Source organism: Triticum dicoccoides, chromosome 7A (genome assembly GCF_002162155.2).
Source record: "Triticum dicoccoides isolate Atlit2015 ecotype Zavitan chromosome 7A, WEW_v2.0, whole genome shotgun sequence".
Taxonomy (NCBI): Eukaryota; Viridiplantae; Streptophyta; class Magnoliopsida; order Poales; family Poaceae; genus Triticum; species Triticum dicoccoides.
In genome coordinates this window covers 190,447,247-190,457,463 of record NC_041392.1, presented here as the reverse complement: position 1 = coordinate 190,457,463, position 10,217 = coordinate 190,447,247, and positions in this window count along the sequence as shown.

Here is a 10,217-nt window from a genome sequence, read left to right as displayed (position 1 = left end):
AGAGACCACCTGGATAGTTGTGCTGGTTGTGTTTTCAGGGAAAGAACGCCAAATGAAGCTGAAATTCTATTGAATAATATGCTGACTAATGAAAATAATTGGACACTTCCTGATCCAATTTCTGAACCAACTCCTAATCCAACTCCGAAGAAAAAGGGGTATTCTATTTCTCAGTCCCGAAGATATGCAAGAGGTAAATAAATCTATGAAATAAAAGGTATTAAAGCTGAAGATGTTAAGAATTTACCTCCTGTTGAAGAAATACATGGTCTTAATTTACCGCCTGTTGAAGAAATACATGGTCTTGATAACCCGACACAGGTAGTAAAGGTAAATTCTCTTTATAGATATGATAAAGATGAAATCTCATTTACTAAGTTTGCTAGCCCATGCTTGGATGAGTTTGACGACTTTATGATTAAGCAAGAAAACTTCAATGCTTATTTTGGTAGAGAATTAAAATGCAATGCTGATATGCTTGAACAGTTGGGTGATTATATGGCTAATGTTAAAGGTGAACTTAAACTTATTAGTAAACATGCTTCTATGGTTACCACTCAAGTAGAACAAGTACTTAAAGCTCAGAATGATTTTCTCAACGAATTGAATAGTAAGAAAAATGATAATGTTCTTAGAGTTATGACTAGAGGTGGTAAAATGACTCAGGAACCTTTGTATCCTAAGGGCCATCCTAAGAGAAATGAGCAAGATTCTCAGAGAAATATTATTGATGCACCTAGTCCTCCTAAAAGGAAGAAAAAGAAAAATGATAGGACTTTGCATGTGATAACCCACAAGTATAGGGGATCGCAATAGTTTTTGAGGGTAGAGTATTCAACCCAAATTTATTGATTCGACCCAAGGGGAGCCAAAGAATATTCTCAAGTATTAGCAGCTGAGTTGTCAATTCAACCACACCTGGAAACTTAATATCTGCAGCAATGTATTTAGTAGCAAAGTAATACGATAGTAGTGGTAATGGGAGCAAAAGGTAATGGTAACAAAAGTAATATTTTTGGTGTTTTGCAGTGATGATAACAATAGCAACGGAAAAGTAAAGAAGCGAAGAACAATATATGGAAAGCTCGTAGGCAATGGATCGGTGATAGAGAATTATGCCGGATGTGATCGATCATGTAACAATCATAACCTAGGGTGACACGGAACTAGCTCCAATTCATCAATGTAATGTAGGCATGTATTACGAATATAGTCATAGGTGCTTATGGAAAAGAACTTGCTTGACATCTTTTGTCCTACCCTCCTGCGGCAGCGGGGTCCTAGTGGAAACTAAGGGATATTAAGGCCTCCTTTTAATAGAGTACTGGACCAAAGCAATAGCACATAGTGAATACATGAACTCCTCAAACTACGGTCATCACCGGGAGTGGTCCCGATTATTGTCACTTCGGGGTTGCCGGATCATAACACATAGTAGGTGACTATAGACTTGCAATATAGGATCAAGAACTCACATATATTCATGAAAACATAATAGGTTCATATCTGAAATCATGGCACTCGGGCCCTAGTGACAAGCATTAAGCATAGCAAAGTCATAGCAACATCAATCTCAGAACATAGTGGATACTAGGGATCAAACGCTAACAAAACTAACTCGATTACATGATAAATCACCGTCCAGCAAGCCTACGATAGAATTACTCACGCATGGCGGTGAGAATCATGAAATTGGTGATGGAGGAAGGTTGATGATGACGATGGCGACGAATTCCCCTCTTCGGAGCCCCAAACGGACTCCAGATCAGCCCTCCCGGGAGAGTTTAGGGCTTGGCGGCGGCTCCGTATCGTAAAATGCGATAAATCCTTCTCCTTTATTTTTTCTCCCCGAACACGAATATATGGAGTTGGAGTTGAGGTCGGTGGAGCTCCAGGGGGCCCACGAGGCAGGGGGCGCGCCCTGGGGGGAGGCGAGCCCCCCACCATCGTGGCTAGGGTGTGGGCCCCCTGGCCTTGATTCTTTGCCAGTATTTTTTTTATTTCCAAAAATAATCTCCATGGAATTTCAGGTCATTTCCGAGAACTTCTGGTTCTGCACATAAATAACACCATGGCAATTCTGCTGAAAACAGCGTCAGTCCGGGTTAGTTCCATTCAAATCATGCAAGTTAGAGTCCAAAACAAGGGCAATAGTGTTTGGAAAAGTAGATACGATGGAGACGTATCATCTCCCCCAAGCTTAAACCTTTGCTTGTCCTCAAGCAATTTAGTTGACAAACTGAAAGTGATAAAGAAAAAACTTTTACAGACTATGTTTGCTCTTGTTGTTGTAAATATGTAAAGCCAACGTTCAAGTTTTTAGCAAAGATTATGAACTAACCATATTCACAATAACTCTTAGGTCTCATGTTTACTCATATCAATGTCATAATCAACTAGCGAGCAATAATAATAAATCTCGGATGACAACACTTTCTCAAAACAATCATAATATGATATAACAAGATGGTATCTCGCTAGCCTTTTCTGAGACCGCAAAACATAAATGCAGAGCACCTTTAAAGATCAAGGACTGACTAGACATTGTAATTCATGGTAAAAGAGATCCAGTCAAGTCATACACAATGTAAACTAACAATAATGAATGCAAATGACAGCGGTGCTCTCCAACTGGTGCTTTTCAAGAGGATGATGACTCAACATAAAAGTAAATAGATAGGCCCTTCGCAGAGGTAAGTAGGGATTTGTAGAGGTGCTAGAACTCGATTTTGAAATAGATGTGAATAATATTTTGAGCGGTATCCTTTCATTGTAAACATAACAACCAAGAGATGGTGATATCTTCCATGCTACACACATTATAGGCAGTTCCCAAACAGAATGGTAAAGTTTATACTCCCCCTCCACCAACAAGCATCCATCCATGGCTTGCTCGAAACAACGAGTGCCTCCAACTAACAACAGTCCCAGAGGGAGTTTTGTTTGCAATTATTTTGATTTCATTTGCATAAAGCATGGGACTGGGCATCCCGGTGACCAGCCATTTTCTCGTGAGTGAGGAGCGGAGTCCACTCCTCTTGAGAGTAACCCGCCTAACATGGAAGATACGGACAACTCTAGTTGATACATGAGCTATTTGAGCATACAAAACAGAATGTTTATTTGAAAGTTTAGAGTTTGGCACATACAAATTTACTTGGAACGGCAGGTAGATACCGTATATAGGTAGGTATGGTGGACTCATATGGAATAACTTTGGGGTTTATAGGATTGGACGCACAAGTAGTATTCCCGCTTAGTACAGGTGAAGGCTAGAAAAAGACTGGGAAGCGACCAGCTAGAGAGCGACAACAGTCATGAACATGCATTAAAATTAGTCAACACAGAATGCAAGCATGAGTAGGATATAATGCACCATGAACATAAATATCATAGAGGCTATGTTGATTTTGTTTCAACTACATGTGTGAACATGTGCCAGGTCAAGCCACTCGAATCGTTCAAAAGCGGATACCACCCTATCATACCACATCACAAACATTTTAATAGCATGTTCGCACGCAAGGTAAACCATTATAAGCTCCTAGCTAATTAAGCATGTCATAAGCAACTATAATCTCTGATTGTCATTGTGAACATGTTCATTCATAATAGGATGAATCCGGAACGATGAACTAATCATATTTACAAAAACAAGAGAGGTCGAGTTCATACCAGCTTCTCCCATCTCAATCAGTCCACCATATATCGTCATAATTTCCTTTCACTTGCACGACCAAATGATGTGAATAATAATAACAGTGCATGTGCATTGGACTAAGCTGGAATCTGCAAGCATTCAATAAACAGGAGAAGACAAGGCAATATGGACTCTTGGTTAAATCAACAATAATGCATGTAGGAGTCACTTCAAAAATTTAATCATGGTCTTCTCCTATCGACCGCCAAAGAAAAGAAAAGAAATAAAACTATTTACACGGGAAAGCTCCCAACAAGCAAAAGGAGAACATGCAATATTTTTGGGTTTTATTTTCAATTACTACTACAAGCATAGAAATTAAATCTAGCTAAAAGCTACAACTAATTTTTTTGGTTTTTATCAAGGTTTATCAAACACACAATAAGAAAGCATAAAAAGAAAATAAACTAGCATGGACATTACAATGAAAAAGTATGAGCACTGACAACTAGCAATGAGTGTGTGAACATGAATGTAATGTCGGTGGGAAATACGTACTCCCCCAAGCTTAGGCTTTTGGCCTAAGTTGGTCTAATGCCACGGATGGCCTGGCGGATATAAAAGTTGTAGTTGGGGTCGTACTGAGATGCAACAGTCATTGCATCATGGGCAGAGCTTGGAGGCGAGCTATCTCAGCCCTCCTCTTATACTCTTCCGCCTCCTCTCTGGTTATAAAATATCTCCCTTTTGCCTGAAAGTCAAAGAAAGTAGAAGCAGGGAGAGCGACGTGATAGGTGCATCGTCTGTCAAAGATTAGTCGGTACTAGAGGAACTAATCGTTCCTCTCAACAAAATGATGACGAACCATAGCCCCATAATCCAAATAAGTAGGAGGCAACTCAATATCATCCTCACGTATGGTCATACCAAGAAAATTAGCTATACGGGTTGAATAAATTCCACCAAAGAAATCTCCATTAAATTTATTATGATGCAACCTACATGCAACAATGGCTCCCAAATTATAATATTTATCTCCTAACACAGAACTCCTAAGAATACTGAGGTCAGGGACACACATGTGACATGCTTCATCCTTACCATTTATGCACCTACCTATGAAGAGAGCAAAATAAAGTATAGAAAGAAAATGAATGCTCCCTATGGTAGCTTGTGCTATATCTCTAGATTCCCCCACAGTTATACTAGAAAGAAAATCTCTAAATTCAGATTTGCGAGGTTCACTAGCACTACCCATTGTGGAAGTTTGCAAGCAGTGGTAAAGTCCTCTAAATCCATAGTATAAGAATTTTCATAAAGATCAAACAGGACATTGTAAGAATTACGTGAAGATGAAAATTCAAACCTCCTCACAAAGGAACTAGTGAGATAGTGGTACTGACAGCACTTTTTTGCCTCGAAGCTCACAAGATCAGTGTTACGCAAATATGCGTTAAATTCTTCCTTAATTCTTGCTCGATCCATGAAGTCCTCTGAAGGCCATTCACAAGGCCGCACTGGGGCGTCCCTTGGTGGTTCATCATCAGCATCACGCATTGCAAGCCTGGGTCCTCGTTTCCTTGAAGAACCACCTTGGTACATTTTCCTAAGCATATTTTTTTCCTCTGGAAAATTTCTAAATTTTTTAGTAACTTCAAATAAAAGTAAACCAAACTCAACAAAATTGATAGCAACTACTCCTACAAGTGTCTAGAGCCTATATCATGCATTAGAACTACTTGGAACCATATAAATTTGACATGCAAGCTCAAGAACATGGTCACCTAGGCAGCACAAATTTGCAATGAATAAAGCACTAGAACAAAAACTAATTGGAGCAATGGAGGAGTCACATACCAAGGAACAATCCCCCAAAGCAGTTTTGTGAGAGGTGCTTTGAGCAAGGAGATCCAAAATCGCAGCAAAATGAGCTAGAACTCGTGCTTGAGCTGGATGGTGATTTTTTGGGAGGAAGAAGAAGTGTGTGGGTGCAGGAATAAGTGGAGGGGAGCCACCATGGGCCCACGAGGCAGGGGGCGCGTCCAGGGGGTGGGCGCGCCGTGGACCCTCGTGGCTAGGTGCTTGCTCCCCCCTGCTGTGTTCTCAGTGCCAGATATTCTCAAATATTCCAGAAAAAATCATATTTAAATTTCAGGGCATTTGGAGAACTTTTATTTCGGGGTATTTTTATATTGCACGAATAATTCAGAAAACAGACATAAATTACTATTTTTGCTTTATTTAATATAAATATCAGAAAGCAAAAAGAGGGTACAAAGAGTTGTGTTTTCTAAATTCATCCATCTCATGCTCATCAAAAGGAGTCCACTAACAAGGTTGATCAAGTCTTGTTAACAAACTCATTCCGAGTAACATGGAACCAGAGAATTTTTGAATAACACTAGGTTACCTGAACGAGGGTATGCACATCCCCAACAATAAGAATATCATATTTCTTCTTGACAGTAGGAAGAGGAAATTCAAAACCTCCAAAAATAATCGATGGAATTTTTCCAATAGAATTGATACAGTGGACTTGAGGTTGTTTCCTCGGAAAGTGTATCGTATGCTCATTACCATTAACATGAAAAGTGACATTGCCCTTGTTGCAATCAACAATAGCCCCTGCAGTATTCAAAAGAGGTCTTCCAAGAATAATAGATGTACTATCGTCCTCGAGAATATCAAGAATAACAAAGTTTGTTAAAATAGTAACGTTTGCAACTACAACAGGCACATCCTCACAAATACCGACAGGTATAGCAGTTGAGTTATCAGCCATTTGCAAAGATATTTTAGTAGGTGTCAACTTATTCAAATCAAGTCTAGGATATAAAGAGAGAGGCATAACACTAACATCGACCCCAAGATCACATAAATCAGTTTTAACATAGTTTCTTTTAATGGAGCATGGTATAGTTGGTACTCCGGGATCTCCTAGTTTCTTAGGTATTCCATCTTTAAAGGTATAATTAGCAAGCATGGTGGAAATTTCAGCTTCCAGTATCTTTCTTTTATTAGTAACAATATATTTCATGTACTTAGCATAAGGATTCATTTTAAGCATATCAGTCAAACGCATACGCAAAAAGATAGGTCTAATCATTTCAGTAAAGCGCTCAAAATCCTCATCATCCTTTTTCTTGGATGGCTTAGGAGGAAAAGGCATGGGTTTCTGAACCCATGGTTCCCTTTCTTTACCGTGCTTCCTAGCAACAAAGTCTCTTTTATCATAACGTTGATTCTTTGATTGTGGGTTATCAAGATCAACAGCAGGTTCAGCTTCTATATCATTATCATTGCTTGGTTGAGCATCAACATGAACATTATCATTAACATTATCAATAGTTTCATGTTCATTAACAGATTGTGTTTCAGCATCAGAAATAGAGATATCATTGGGATTCTCAAGTGTGTCAATAACGGGTTCACTAGAAGCATGCAAAGTCCTATCATTTTTCTTTTTCTTCCTTTTAGAAGGACTAGGGGCATCTATATTATTTCTCTGAGAATCTTGCTCAATTCTCTTAGGATTGCCCTCAGGATACAAAGGTTCCTGGGTCATTTTACCACCTCTAGTCATAACTCTAACATCATTATCATTTTTCTTACTATTTAATTCATTGAGCAAATCATTCTGAGCTTTAAGTACTTGTTCTACTTGAGTGGTAACCATAGAAGCATGTTTACTAATGAATTTAACTTCACCTTTAACTCAAGACATATAATCACCCAAGTGTTCAATCATATAAGCATTTTGTTTCAATTGTCTACCAAAATAAGCATTGAAGTCTTCTTGCTTAACCATAAAGTTGTCAAACTCATCCAAACATTGGCTAGCAAACTTAGTAGGAGGGATTTCAGCTTTATCGTATCTATATAGAGAATTTACCTTTACTACCTGTGTCGGGTTATCAAGACCATGTGTTTCTTCAATAGGTGATAGATTAAGACCATATATTTCTTCAACAGGAGGTAAATTCTTAACATCTTCAGCTTTAATACCCTTGTCTTTCATAGATTTCTTTGTCTCTTGCATATCTTCAGGAGTGGGAAATAGAACACCTCTTTTCTTCGGAGTTGGTTTAGGAATAGGCTCAGGAGCTGGCTCAGGAAGTGTCCAATTATTTTCATTTGTCAACATATTATTCAATAGAATTTCAGCTTCATCCGGTGTTCTTTCCCTAAAAACAGAACTAGCACAACTATCCAGGTAATCTCTGGAAGCATCGGTTAGTCCATTATAAAAGATATCAAGTATTTCATTTTTCTTAAGAGGATGATCAGGCAAAGCATTAAGTAATTGGAGAAGCCTCCCCCAAGCTTGTGGGAGACTCACTTCTTCAATTTGCACAAAATTATATATATCCCTTAAGGCAGCTTGTTTCTTATGAGAAGGGAAATATTTAGCAAAGAAGTAATAAATCATATCCTAGGGACTACGCACACAACCAGGATCAATAGAATTAAACCATATCTTAACATCACCCTTTAATGAGAACGGAAGTATTTTAAGGATATAAAAGTAGTGAGTTCTCTCATCATTAGTGAACAAGGTGGCTATATAATTTAATTTAGTAAGATGTGCCACAACAATTTTAGATTCATAACCATAAAAAGGATCAGATTCAACCAAAGTAATTATATCAGGATCAATAGAGAATTCATAATCCTTATCAGTAAAAAAGATAGGTGAAGTAGCATAAGCAGGATCATATTTCATTCTAGCATTCAGAGTTTTTTGTTTAAGCTTAGCTAATAATTTCTTAAGATCACTTCTATCATTGCAAGCAAGAAAGTATCTTTTAGTTTCTTCATCCATAACATAGCCCTCAGGCACAACAGGTAATTCATATTTATTAGGAGAGCCTTCATCATCACTTTCATCAATATTATCAGTTTCAATAATTTCATTCTCTCTAGCGCTAGCAAGTTTTTCATCAAGAAATTCACCAAGTGGCACAGTAATATCTAGCATAGAAGTAGTTTCATCATAAGTATCATGCATAGCAGAACTGGCATCATCAATAATATGCGACATACCAGAATTAATAGCAGCAGCAGGTTTAGGTGTCGCTAGCTTACTCAAAACAGAAGGTGAATCAAGTGTAGAGCTAGATGGCAGTTCCTTACCTTCCCTCGTAGTTGGGGGATAAATTTTTGTTTTCACGTCTTTCAAGTTCTTCATAGTGACCAGTAGATATAAATCTCAAGTGACTCAAAGAATAGAGCTATGCTCCCCGGCAACGGCGCCAGAAAATAGTCTTGATAACCCACAAGTATAGGGGATCGCAATAGTTTTCTAGGGTAGAGTATTCAACCCAAATTTATTGATTCGACACAAGGGGAGCCAAAGAATATTCTCAAGTATTAGCAGCTGAGTTGTCAATTCAACCACACCTGGAAACTTAATATCTGCAGCAAAGTATTTAGTAGGAAAGTAATATGATAGTAGTGGTAACGGTAGCAAAAGGTAATGGTAACAAAAGTAAATTTTTTGGTGTTTTATAGTGATGATAACAAGAGCAACGGAAAAGTAAATAAGCGAAGCACACTATATGGAAAGCTCGTAGGCAATGGATCGGTGATAGAGAATTATGCCGGATGCGATCGATCATGTAATAGTCATAACCTAGGGTGACACAGAACTAGCTCCAATTCATCAATGTAATGTAGGCATGTATTCCGAATATAGTCATACGTGCTTATGGAAAAGAAGTTCCATGACATCTTTTGTCCTCCCCTCCCGTGGAAGCGGGGTCCTAGTGGAAACAAAGGGATATTAAGGCCTCCTTTTAATAGAGTACCGGACCAAAGCATTAGCACATAGTGAATACATGAACTCCTCAAACTACGATCATCACCGGGAGTGGTCCTGATTATTGTCACTTCGGGGTTGCTGGATCATTACACATAGTAGGTGACTATAGACTTGCAAGATAGGATCAAGAACTCACATATATTCATGAAAACATAATAGGTTCAGATCTGAAATCATGGCACTCGGGCCCTAGTGACAAGCACTAAGCATAGCAAAGTCATAGCAACATCAATCTCAGAACATAGTGGATACTAGGGATCAAACCGTAACAAAACTAACTCGATTACATTATAAATCTCATCCAACCAATCACCGTCTAGCAAGCTTATGATGGAATTACTCATGCACGGCAGTGAGCATCATGAAATTGGTGAAGGAGGAAGGTTGATGATGACGATGGCGACGGATTCCCCTCTCTGGAGCCCCGAACGGACTCCGGATCAGCCCACCCGAGAGATTTTGGGGCTTGGTAGCAGCTCCGTATTGTAAAACGCGATGAATCCTTTTACTTTATTTTTTTCTCCCTGAACACGAATATATGGAGTTGGAGTTGAGGTCGGTGGAGCTCCAGGGGGCCCACGAGGCAGGGGGCATGCCTAGGGGGCAAGCGTGCCTCCCACCCTCGTGGCTAGGGTGTGGGTCCCCTAGCCTTGATTCTTTGCCAGTATTTTTTATTATTTCCAAAAATAATCTCCATGGAGTTTCAGGTCATTCCGAGAACTTTTGTTTCTGCACATAAATAACACCATGGCAATT